The 12268-nt window shown below is 35.2% G+C and overlaps 1 protein-coding gene across 2 annotated transcripts in view; it reads right to left on the reverse strand.

Annotated features, from left to right (window-relative positions):
* sfmbt1 (Scm like with four mbt domains 1) overlaps nt 1–9165 on the reverse strand; it is a 34066-nt gene extending 24901 nt beyond the window's left edge. Inside the window, exon 1 of one of the 2 annotated variants that reach the window (XM_022682787.2) lies at nt 8783–9165. The gene's annotated coding sequence lies outside the window, so the exon portion shown is untranslated. The remainder of the gene's footprint in view (nt 1–8782) is intronic. The other variant, XM_022682786.2, reaches the window with a different exon arrangement.
* Between the last annotated feature and the right edge of the window lie 3103 nt (nt 9166–12268).

Genomic DNA, 12268 nt, shown 5'->3' on the forward strand with positions numbered 1-12268 from the left:
TTTTCAATTTGGTAAATTGAAAAAAGTTATTGTTTCTGAGACGTAAGGACTGGTTGCAGCAGTGAACCCTGCTCTTGTAGTTCTTATTTATAAACATCTGAACTGAATATAGAAAGATTATTCATGCCTCTCACTCGGCAAGAACTCACACGGACCTCAGCAGCTCTGCTCCAAATCCCCCCGGTCCCCTGAGGGGTCTTTTCCCACAACTGACACATTCGGCATGACTTACACATGCCTGACACTCTCTATTGATGTGCTAATGTGCTAAAGTAGAATCAGAACTCATCACAAATATCTACTTACTGCTTTAGTAAACTGTGTTGTGTTCACAGGTTTTTCAGCTCTGAAAACATTGTTGAAGTGCATGCTAATGTTGGAATATATATTATATTACATATATCTATAATATAGGTATGAAAATGTAGGAGAATATGTGATGATTAAAAAGTTAACCAGTGGAAAATTGGAACTCTCCTGTATTTAATAGAAAGCTTAGTCAACAGGCCAGCAGTACATCTTGCTTATTGCTTACTAGATCGAACCCTTAGGCTATTTAACAAATCAGCATGTTACATAATAATCCTTACAGAATCTTTATCTCACATTAATCAATGAACACTATTCACAAGGTAAAAATCTATGTAGATGTCAAAAATATATCAAACACCTTATAAACTCTGAGGATTCCTTTAACCAAATGAATGAAATCATTATTTTTAAAACACCTGCTCAAAATCTTCTCACGCAAAAACCATCCAACCTAACGATGCTCAAACATCACTCAAGCAACAAGTGTGTCCACAACTGGTTGCCAGCAAAAAGCAAACCAAGCAAAACGTAGAAACTAGGATTAAATTAGAAATTAAAACTTTGGCCACAACCAAAACTGAACAAAATTAATCTGATGTAGTTAAATTAAGTTTTTATTACTTTTGTAACTTTTTAAGATTGAATCGTTTTAACTGTCTAGAAAAAGCAAATAAAGGCACAAAAGTTGAACACATTTTAAACACATTTACATAAGACTGAACATTTTTAACATCCAAGCTGGTTGCAGTTTAATCACAAAAATGGCACTGCTTGTTCTATATTATTTATATTCTACGTGTTTAGTATATAGTACGTTCAACCACATAATTTGGCATCCATCAGCAGAAAATAAATTGAATAAAGTAATAATAATATATTTGGTTGTTTTATATTCAGAGAATCACTTGATTTTATGGTAAAAAAACAACAACTTTAAGCTTAAGATGGTTTAAAAATTGAGAGAAAGCAGGTAAAAACAGTTTCATCCAAAATCATATAGCCATTCACAAATTTGCACTGAGAGAAACTGTCTGCAACAGTTGACTTTAAAACTCAGAAATTAAGTAAAAATGTAAAGTTTAACTCAAACGCAAAATAGAGAAAAAATAGATACAAACCAGTAAAACCAACTTTTATCTAAACTGTTCAAAACTAAGGGACACTGGATAAACAGTCAACTTCAAAACAACTTCAAAAGCTTCAAAACTCAGAGCAAAAAGAGAGAGCTTAACACTAGTTAAACCTCCAACATTTACTCCATAAACTTCATATAAACCTCAGTTTGCCTCAGATTAAGCTACACACTGAGAGAAAATGGCTACAGAAAAGAACTTTAAAACTCCAAACTTCATCCAAAATATACTATAAATTCTTCAAGGCTCACCTAGCTTTCCCTCTATTTATTTAAATAAAGTTGACTTAATTACTCAGAAATGTAGCAAGTATTTAAAGCTTAAGCTTGAAAAATTAGGATAAACAAGTTATAACCACTTTTACTTCAAAACTTCATATAAACCATTTAAAACTTACTTAAGTTTACCTCAGTTTAAGCTAAATGCTAAGAGAAACTGGCTACATCAGTCAAATTTAAAACTCCAAAATATAATAACCATTTAAAATTTAAGTGGTAAAAAATGAAGGGAAAAAAAAAAGAGATAAACCTGTATAACCAATTTTTATCCAAAACTTACTATAAATCGTCCAAAATTCACTTCAGTTTACATTAGTTTAGACTAAACACTGTGAGAAACTGGCTACAACAGTCAACTTAAAAACTTAATAACCAAAATTTAATAACTATTTAAAGCCTATCTCAGAGTGAAAAAATGAGAGCTTACAATTACAATAATCCAGTAAAAACAACTTTTATCCAAAGTTTACTATAAATCACTTAAAACTCACCTCAGTTTATATTAGTTTAGACTAAACGCTGAGAGAAACTGGCTACAACATTCAACTTTAAAACTTATATCAAATAATCAAAATATAATAAATACTTAAACTTGAATTTAGAGTGCAACGGAGAGCTTAAGAAAGAGCTAAACCAGTAAAAAACAACATTTATACAAAATTTACTATAAATCATTCAAAACTCACCTCAGTTTATGCTTATCACTGAGAGAAACAGGCTACAACAGTCAACTCTAAAACTCTAAAATTCAATAACCATATTAAGTTTAACTTGGAGTAAAAAAAAGGGAGCTTAGGATTATGAGGAAAAGAGAGATAAACCTGTAAAACCAACTTTTATCCAAAATGTACTATAAATCATTCAAACTAACCTTAGTTTACGCTTATCACTGAGAGAAACCGGCTACAACAGTCAACTTCAAAACTCCAAAATTCAATAACCATTTAAATCCCAACTCAGAGTGAAAAAGAGAGAAAGAGCTTAAAAGCCTGGAAGAAAAAAAAATGTCTAAAACAAAGTCACATTAACTCTGGAGCTCCATTCAAGCAGAGCTGTCAAGCTGTCTTTGTGAAGCTTGACGTCTCTATTAAAGGCCGAGGCGAGGGTCCGACAGGCTCTCTCTGAAGGCCGTTAGCTGACCGCGACCCGCCCGCTCCGACAGGATCAACTCCACGACCCCAGCGGCACCACCTCCGCCCCCCCACCCCCATCGCCCCTATCCCCCTGCCCCGGCCGCTGGGCGATAGGGCCCCCGGAGCACGGCGCTGCCACAGACGCATTGTGCTGGGAGCCGGTGGTGGGGGTGGAGGGGGTGGGATGTGGGTTTTGGGGGGGGGTGCTAGGAATTGTCACAGTGGTCTCCAATGGTTGAGTGAAAGAAAAGAGCAGCTAAGGGTAACTACAAAGACCTGCCTCAGAGCAGACCACTCTTTTTCCACTTACAACCAGACGTTTAAGGGATGTTCAGGGATTAATGGTCATAGGATCATCCGGAACCTTCCTTACATGAAGTGAAACGTTTAGGAAACATTCTAGAACAAACCGTCTCAGACGTTTGTCCAATTCGGTTCAGTTAGTTTACAGAATGTTCTGGAACTGTCGGCTCCCCTGTTACAACACTTTCCAGAACACAGTGTTTCTAGTTATTTATGACAACATGCTTTTTATGAATCTAAAAGGCCAATTATTTGGACCCTTTGAAAAAGATATAAAAAACACTATAGCACAAGCACACTAAAAATGTGCTGGTATATAAAAGCAGTATGACCAGTACTAAACTAAACCCTACAGTGGGTAGAATAACTGGCTCAAAAACAATGACCCACAGCCCTTTTTATTTGCTGTGATATGCTGTAACAATGGCTGTCTAAAGATAGAAACACAACCTCTGAACCGTGCATGCACAGTTATGAACATGAAAAAGCTACTGTACTACAGTGTTTCATTAAATATTTAAACACTGCAAAGCTTTTAATCTGAAAAATGGGCATGTGTACAGATTTACTGTATATGTTTAACTCTATTAAAATCATAAATTATATTGCCAGTGATACAAAAATCCATACCATTTAATATCTACTTTTCTTGTCTGCGAAGATCTGCACATCTATCTAAACATAAGTCTTATGTTTTCTTAGGAAGTCTATCCTAAGCTGAACGTTGAAAGTAGTTTGTGTAAAACTAGCAGTGTGCAGAATTCCACTGGCACCACAGAAACTTCATTAATTCCATTTATTGTTTGGGGTATTAAATGGGAGGGACCCTTCCCAAACTGTTACATTAATTCTATGCATGAAAGACAGGAATAATACATTTTTACAACCAGAGCAATAATATCATAATTATATTGCTATGTGCCGATAACTGCTTTTTTTTATTTATTGATTTAAGCTAGTTTTATTATTGTTTATTAGTTTAAATAGACCTATAGTTTTATTTAACTTTTTTTTACAATGTTCTTTGTGAGTTTTGTACATGATGTGCTTTTCTGAAAATAATTAAATAAAAAAATAATAATTGAAAAATAGAGGATTTAAAGCAGTGATGTGATGTAGTGAAAAGTTAGCTACATAAATGAGCTAAAAAGAAAATGACAAAAAAAAGAAAAAAGTGAAAACAAATTTTCATTTTCATGGGACACATTTTCTTTTTTGTTTGCATAAAGTTGCTTTTAAGCTAAAATGTAAGGCCAGTAAGTGTTGCATTAGTTTCTAAAGTTATACCGACGTGTCTAGCCTCTCTGTAAGTAATTATATCATTATCAGCTCACAATTCTTATCACATTATAAACTAATAAATTATGTGATATACCATGATACCTATACAGCTCTGGAAAAACTTCAGTTTCTGAATAAGTTTCACTGATCTGATTTTGCTATTTATAGGTTTATGTTTGAGTAAAATGGACATTGTTGTTTTATTCTATAAACTACAGACAACATTTCTCACCAAATTTCAAATAAAAATAGTCATTTAGAGCATTTATTTGCAGAAAATGAGAAATGACTGAAATAACAAAAAAGATTCAGAGCTTTCAGACCTCAAATAATGCAAATAAAACAAGTTTATATTCATAAAGTTTTAAGAAATCAATATTTGCTGGAAGAACCCTGGTTTTAATCACAGTTTTCATGCATCGTGGCATGTTCTCCTCCACCAGTCTTACACACTGCTTTTGGATAACTCGCTGGATTGATGGCTTGAGAACATCCATCTTCCTCTTGATTATATTCCAGAGGTTTAAATTTAAAGAAAATCATAATTTTAAGTGGTCCCTCTTATTTTTTCAGAGCTGTATTTAGTAAAATATATACATAAGATGGAGTTGTATACAACTACATTGAGAATGTTCTTGATCTGTATGGAGTTTCTGCAGGGAATTCTCAGCACATTCCACAGCACTAACTGCCGCCCCATCACCAAACTCTACAACGGACGGCAGGAAAGCCAACTACTTGCCACAATTGATGCAGGTTGTCAACATATACGCAGTCGTTAGAGATCTGCGGTCAGGGTGATGGAGGGGGTGGTAGCTCATCCTGTGAATTCTAACCCTGGTGTTATCACTGACCACACACCAAACGACTCAGTGACTGACGCAACAGCGGCTGCGATGTACAAGGCTGCTGATGTCAGAGAATCCGACCTTACTGATAGGATGGCTCAGCGTTGTTTTCTGAGGCTTTATCTTTATGTTGTGAAATTTGGCTCCTCTAAACTATAAATTATACATTTTTATAAATGCTCTGTGGAATGAGAGAGATGAGTTACATAGAGTAGCATTTACAAACAAGTTTAATTATTAAAGCATTAGGTCTTAAAAGTCTTTAGAGCTTCAACGGGTCTCCACTCAGTACACTCAGTATATTAGAGGTGGGACAAAATATCGATCTTCTGATATATTGTATAGATATGTTTGCGATACATTATCGATACGTGGCGTCAAATGATCGATTATCGATCATTTATCGATACAATGCGGTAAATGAATAGAAATGCTCCAACATTACTTATGAAAACTCCTTTAAAACTTTTTACATTAACTTCCATTCACAGTTTAAGGCAGTTTAAGGCCTTCCCGTGTAAAGTCACCATTTTGGAGATACTTGTTTTTCATTGGACAGCGATTCACATTTGGTATTCAAATGCGTCTTCAGTTAGTAAGACTGTAATCTGATCGCTGTGTGCAATAAAATTGGATGCAAATCTGTTCGTTATGCAGCAATTATTACTGGTGTGTTTGTAGTCGTGTAGAGGTTTTGATTAGGGTTGCCAAGTATTAATAAAAAGGGAAAAGGCCATAAACCACTGAGCTTTATTTGTATGTCTACTGGGATTTTAACATATTTTAAATATTTTTTAACTTTATTTTTGTAGATGCCTTCGTAGAAATACATTTATGATATTTAATTTATGAAATAGTTAAAAATGTTCCAAATTAAAAATCTTACATAAAAGAAAATGGAGATACAAGGAATTTGTACAATAGTGAGAACCTGTAGTTTCTTTGATTTTACCAAATTGAAAACCTCTGGAATATAATCAAGAGGAAGATGGATCATCACAAGTCATCAAACCAAACTGAACTGCTTGTTTTTTTGCACCAGGAGTGAGTAGCATAAAGTTATCCAAAAGCAGTGTGTAAGACTGGTGGAGGAGAACATGATGCCAAGATGCATGAAAATTGTGATTAAAAAACAGGGTTATTCCACCAAATATTGATTTCTGAACTCTTAAAACTTTATGAATATGAACTTGTTTTATTTGCATCTTTTTTGTTATTTCAGCCATTTCTCATTTTCTGCAAGTTCATTTTACTCAAAAACTGAAGTGGTCTCTTAATATTTTCCAGAGCTGTATATATACATTTTTGTTTTATTGCACATTTTTTGAACATTATCTTTAATTATCTTTTAGTATTTCATACCATATGTTTGGAAAATAGCATACAATTTGATTTGATCAAAGTTGCCAAACTCTAACCCTATTTTAACAGGTACATATATCAGGTATATATCTGCCACAAGACCACCGAACAGCATAAAAGGATAGAAAACAAACAAGATATACATATTTAAGAGGAGAGCAGGTGAGTAAGGAAGATAGATGGGTGGTAGAGATAGCTCAGTGTCTCTTTAAGCTGTGTTGTGTTTCCAGCCTGAGATGATGACATCTGGGGAAGATATGAGCACCCTGAGATAAACGCTTAGCTAACACCCAGAGACCAAGGTGCAATTCCTGTAAGGAGCAACCCAACCAAGCAGTCAGATTTTACTCATTACACATGGTAATGTCTCCATTACATCATTATATAGTTCTGATGCATCATTACATTCAATAATATAAGTGATTTAAGTATTTCACAACCCATGAAATTACCCCTCATAAAGTTTCTATGTGAGGTCGTATTTGTATTGTTTCTGCTCACCAAAAACATTGTGTCTCAATTGTTTTTATTTTTCCCTTTTTTTAATATTATTGCTCTTACACAGATTCTTAAAAAAGCAGGTTTATATAAGAATAAAAAGACCTTCCTTATTTCAATGGTAGTTAATATAAAAAATATTTGAATCCAGGTAATTCAGGAAAAAGTCTGCATTCTTCTATTGGTCCATTAATCATTAATTTCCAAGCAGATTCATATTATGTATAAAAAATAAAAATAAAAATAAACGCAATGCTTTTTTTCACTTCTTTTCACTCTAAATAATAGCAACATTTTGAGTAGGAAATTTTAATTTAATTTTTTTGTGTATTTTGTAATATTTCTATTGCTCAATTCATCATGAAATTCTGATACAATCTAAAATAATCCAAAAACTTAATGCTGTCAATTTTTGACTAAAGTTCAATCTGACAGTTGTCCCTTACACAGCATAATGAATGGAGTAGTACAAAATACTTGATATAAAATGTTTTAATTTTTTTTTCCTCCTTTAGTTTTTTTATGACAAAACTTGTTTTGTTTACTTGATATAAAAACAAAAAAATAACAAATAAGTTCTTATTTGTCATGACATGACATTTCTACTTTACTCCAATATTGACTACACTGAATTGCATTACTTAAATTATCAGATGTTGGACACAGTTGGCTGGTGGTGAAATCTGGTAAAAGTCTCTTTTCATTCAAAGTATTTAATATTTTTAATGCTAGACATTAAAGCTATACAGGAATACTGTTGAGACTCTTGCTTTTCAGTAACACAGATGCTGTGAAATAGTTCAGAAATCGATATTTAGTGGAATAACCCTGGCTTTTAATCAGTTTTCATGTATTTTGATATGTTCTCCTCCACCAGTCTTGCACACTGCTTTTGGATAACTTTATTCCACTCACTCCTGGTGCAAAAAACCAAGCAGTTCAGCTTGGTTTGCTCTTGATTATATATTTCAGAGGTTTTTAATTTGGTAAAATCTAAGAAAACTCATCATTTTTAAGTGGTTTCTTATTTTTTTTTTTCTGGTGTGAAGGTGAAGCAGAGCGCAGAGCTCAGAGAGAGAGAGGAGCGGGGGAACTGCAGGCATCAGGCGGCTGGCTCTTATGCAACCGGCCGAGCTTTTCTCTCCGGCTCTCAGCAAAAACAACCGACACCACAACGCGGCCAGGAGCGAGTCCTGCTGCTGTTTACAGTGTTTTAATGTAAAGAAAAGCAAGAAAACTGGAGAAATGAGCGGCTGAGTGCAGAGTGAGCTGAGAGCTAGCGCTGCTGGGTAATAATACTGTATAACACTGGAAGCAGCAGCAGCAGCGTTTTCAGACATTTAGCACAACTTTCATTCCCCGGGATCGCTGATTCGCCTGCGCTTGTTATTAATATATACATATATATAATAAAGAGAGTGGTTTATTATATCTATTATATATCTGCTGCTTTCTCTTCGCCGCTGAGAGCTAGTAGCGGTGGACGGGCTGTCTGCACACATGCTAAAAACGCCCGTAACCAAGTCAAGTTACTGAAACGTCACCCAGCTTAAGCGGTGGAGCTCAAGTCAAGGGGATATTTTCGTATTTTTTAGAGACGGGAAAAACGGCGAGGACGCCGCGGATTCGCTTACCGACAGTCCGGTTCGGTGCTTCGGGCTCTCCGACGTGCAAATATAAAGTCTGGAAGCGTTTCTCGCCGCTGAGGAGTTTTTTTCCAAGTCGGTTTCAGATGCCGTGTCTTTTTTTTCCGCCTTCAGTCGTTCACGACCTCATTCCAATATGGCACAAAGTCCCACCGCGCATGCGCCGCCGCCGCCTCACCTCACCTCCCCATCCACGTTGTTGTGCTCGGGCTCTTTTTTTTTTAAGCGAATAAAGCGAGATAATAACGCGGCTCTCGCGCTGATAACTCCCTACGAACACGCGCTCTACAGGAAAGCTCGGGTTTACTGCACGAGCCGGCCCGTTTCCGCTTTAATAAGCTACAAACAGTGACCAATAGAGGGGCGCAACATTGCAGTGCGTACGCCGCCGCCTGCTCTCCGCCCGCTAAAGCTGCTGCCGCTGCTGCTGCTGCCATTAGCTCGGTTCAGCTGCTCAGTTAGTTACTTGAAGCGCAGTTAAGTTATAGTGTTAAAGTCTGACAATATAACTTAACTGCGCTTCAAGTTGCTGCTGCTGGAGGAGCAGCTGACACTGCTGAGGACTCTGAGGATTTGAGGGGGAAGGGGACAGTGTCTCTGTCTAAAACAACACAAAAGTGTGTACATTAGTATACTATTGTAGTTATAGTATGTACAATAAGTATTATGTGCAGCCATTCACTCAGCTGCTTCTATTTACAATGATAATAATACTAATACACCATATACATATATACATACAGCTCTGGAAAAAAAAATAAGAGACCACTTAAAAAAAATATGATGAGTTTCTTTCAATTTTACCAAACCTCTGGAATATAATCAAGGAAAAGATGGATGTTCACAAGCCCTCAAACCAAGCTGTACTGCTTGAGAATTTTAGCACCAAGAGTGAGTGGCATAAAGTTATCCAAAAGCAGTGTGTAAGACTGGTGGAGGAGAACATGCCAAGATGCATGCCATGAAAACTGTGATTAAAAACCAGGGTTATTCCACCAAATATTTATTTATGAACTTTCTGAAAGCTCTGCATCTTTTTTGTTATTTCATTTCTCATTTTTTGCAAATAAAATCCATAATTGACAATGTTGAAAATGTTGTCAGTGGTTTATAGAATAAAACAACAATGCTTATTTTACTCAAACATATACCTATAAAATGTGAAACTCATATTATGTAGGTTTATTACACACAGAGTGGTGATTAATGATTATGGCTTACAACCAATGAAAAACCAAAACCCAGTGTCTCAGAAAATTAGAATATTATATAAGACCAATTGGTACTTTTGGCCTGCAGAAAAATGAAATCCCCATCTCCATAAAAGTTCACAAACCATCACTGATTGTGGAAACTTCACACTAGACCTAAAGCAGCTTGGACTGTGTGTCTCTCCATTCTTCCTCCAGACTCTGCTCCCTTGATTTACAAAGGAAATGCAAAATTCACTGATGATCAGTGATGGTTTGGAGAGACATGTCTGTCATCTGCTGGTGTTGATCCACTGTGTTTTATTACCAAGTCCAAAGTCAGTGCTGTGTTTTCCTGGAAAATCTTACAGCACTTCATGCTTCCCTCTGCTGACTACTTTTATGGACAGGTGAAGCGCAATAATAAAGTCATTGGTAAGATGATAAAATAACAGACTGCTAAATAAAAGGGAGTTCTAAAGCTTTTGAGCCGTATACATACTATATAGCTCTATTCCACACCTTCAAACCAGAAAGACTCTAATTAGCTTTTTGAGGTGATCATTCCCAGCTGGCACACAACTGACCTTCAATGTTGAAATGTGGTTGAAATATGACTAAAGTAATGTCTGTTGTTGATTCAATGTTGAAACAATGTTGAATCAACATTTAATGTTCAATGGTTGTGCTAACGTTGAAATTTTAACGTTGAATCAACATAATGTCCCTTACCTTATCTTTTGAATTAACATTTTACATTTCACCACCATATAATTTCTAAAAATGGTTGGATGGAGAAATGAAAAAGTGTTATACTTCTATTTGCAGTAACTGCTTTTTAATTTAACTTTCTTTATATTCAGATTTACTGCAGTGATGTAAGTTTATTGTTAACACTTTGTTAACCAGAGGATTTTCTAATTTTAGTGAGCTATGGTTTATTAAAGGTTGAACGTATGACGTTGAAACATTGTTGCTATATCAACGTTGATTCAACGTTGATCAACGTTGTTTTAACGTTTATTCAACGTTGTTTTAACGTTTATTCAACGTTGAAATGTCAGCTGGGTTAACACAATAGTTCACATACATTTTTCCGTTAGCACTATGATGTTTTTATGGTTGTTTTCAATGAAGACATGAATGAACATGATTTTTTTGGATGTTATTACTTTAGGCAAATTATATTTGTCAATACCCTTGACATGGATGAAGATCAGATCACATATTATGACAGAAAACCACAAAATTTCAAAGGGCTCACATGCTTCTTTTGCCTCTGCATACCATATATGCATAATTAAATAAATAAATAAATCTATCCATCCATAAAATAGGCCATGTTAGCAAATCATTAGAACATTAAAGACACAACGTATATTGTTAAAATGTTAGCAGGGCTAAGCATTGTGATTTCAAGCAGATTTCCAGCCCTTTATTTTATCATGCTGTGTCATGGACATTGGTTCCTCTGGTAGCTGTAGATTTAACTGCTCTACAGCACAGTGTGAGCACAGTCTGACTGACTGTATGCCCTGGCTTTACAGGTCAATCAAAGAAGAGCAAAAATAACCCCTAATCCTGCAGCTTCACATCCTCGACACATGGTGGCGGTAGAGTCAACAGTTTCCACCTGTCACCGCCAGCACTCTGAATGCGTTGTTTAATATAATGTACGTACAGTTTACAGTAGTCTATGCGTTTACAGTTCATTTTCCTTTGAATATTCTGTTTATACACAGCTCTGGAAAAATAAAAAGAGGCCCCTTCAGTTTCTGAATCTGTTTCTCTGATTTTGCTATTTATAGGATTCAAGGAGATTTTATTGTCATTCGCATCACATGTGGTACATGAGGTAGAACCAAATTGTGATCTCACGATCCAGTTTGCACCCAAGAGCAATAGTTAAAATAGATAAATATAGATAAAATAAAATAAAATAAAAATAAGAACACAATAAAATAGAATAGAACAAAATAGACATCAAGATAAATACACAAAAATATATATATACAGGTTTATGTTTGAGTAAAATAAACATTGTTGTTTTATTCTATAAACTAAGGACAACATATCTCCCAAATTCAAAATAAAAATATTGTTATTTAGAGCATTTATTTGCAGAAAAAAAAGAAATGGCTGATAAAAAAAGGCAAAGCTTTCAGACCTCAAATAATGCAAAGAAAACAAGTGCATATTCATAAAGTTTTAAGAGTTTAGTAATCAATTTGTGATGAAATAACCCTGGTTTTTAATCACAGGTTTCATGCATCTTGGCATGTTC

Source organism: Astyanax mexicanus, chromosome 24 (genome assembly GCF_023375975.1).
Source record: "Astyanax mexicanus isolate ESR-SI-001 chromosome 24, AstMex3_surface, whole genome shotgun sequence".
NCBI classification, from domain to species: Eukaryota; Metazoa; Chordata; class Actinopteri; order Characiformes; family Acestrorhamphidae; genus Astyanax; species Astyanax mexicanus.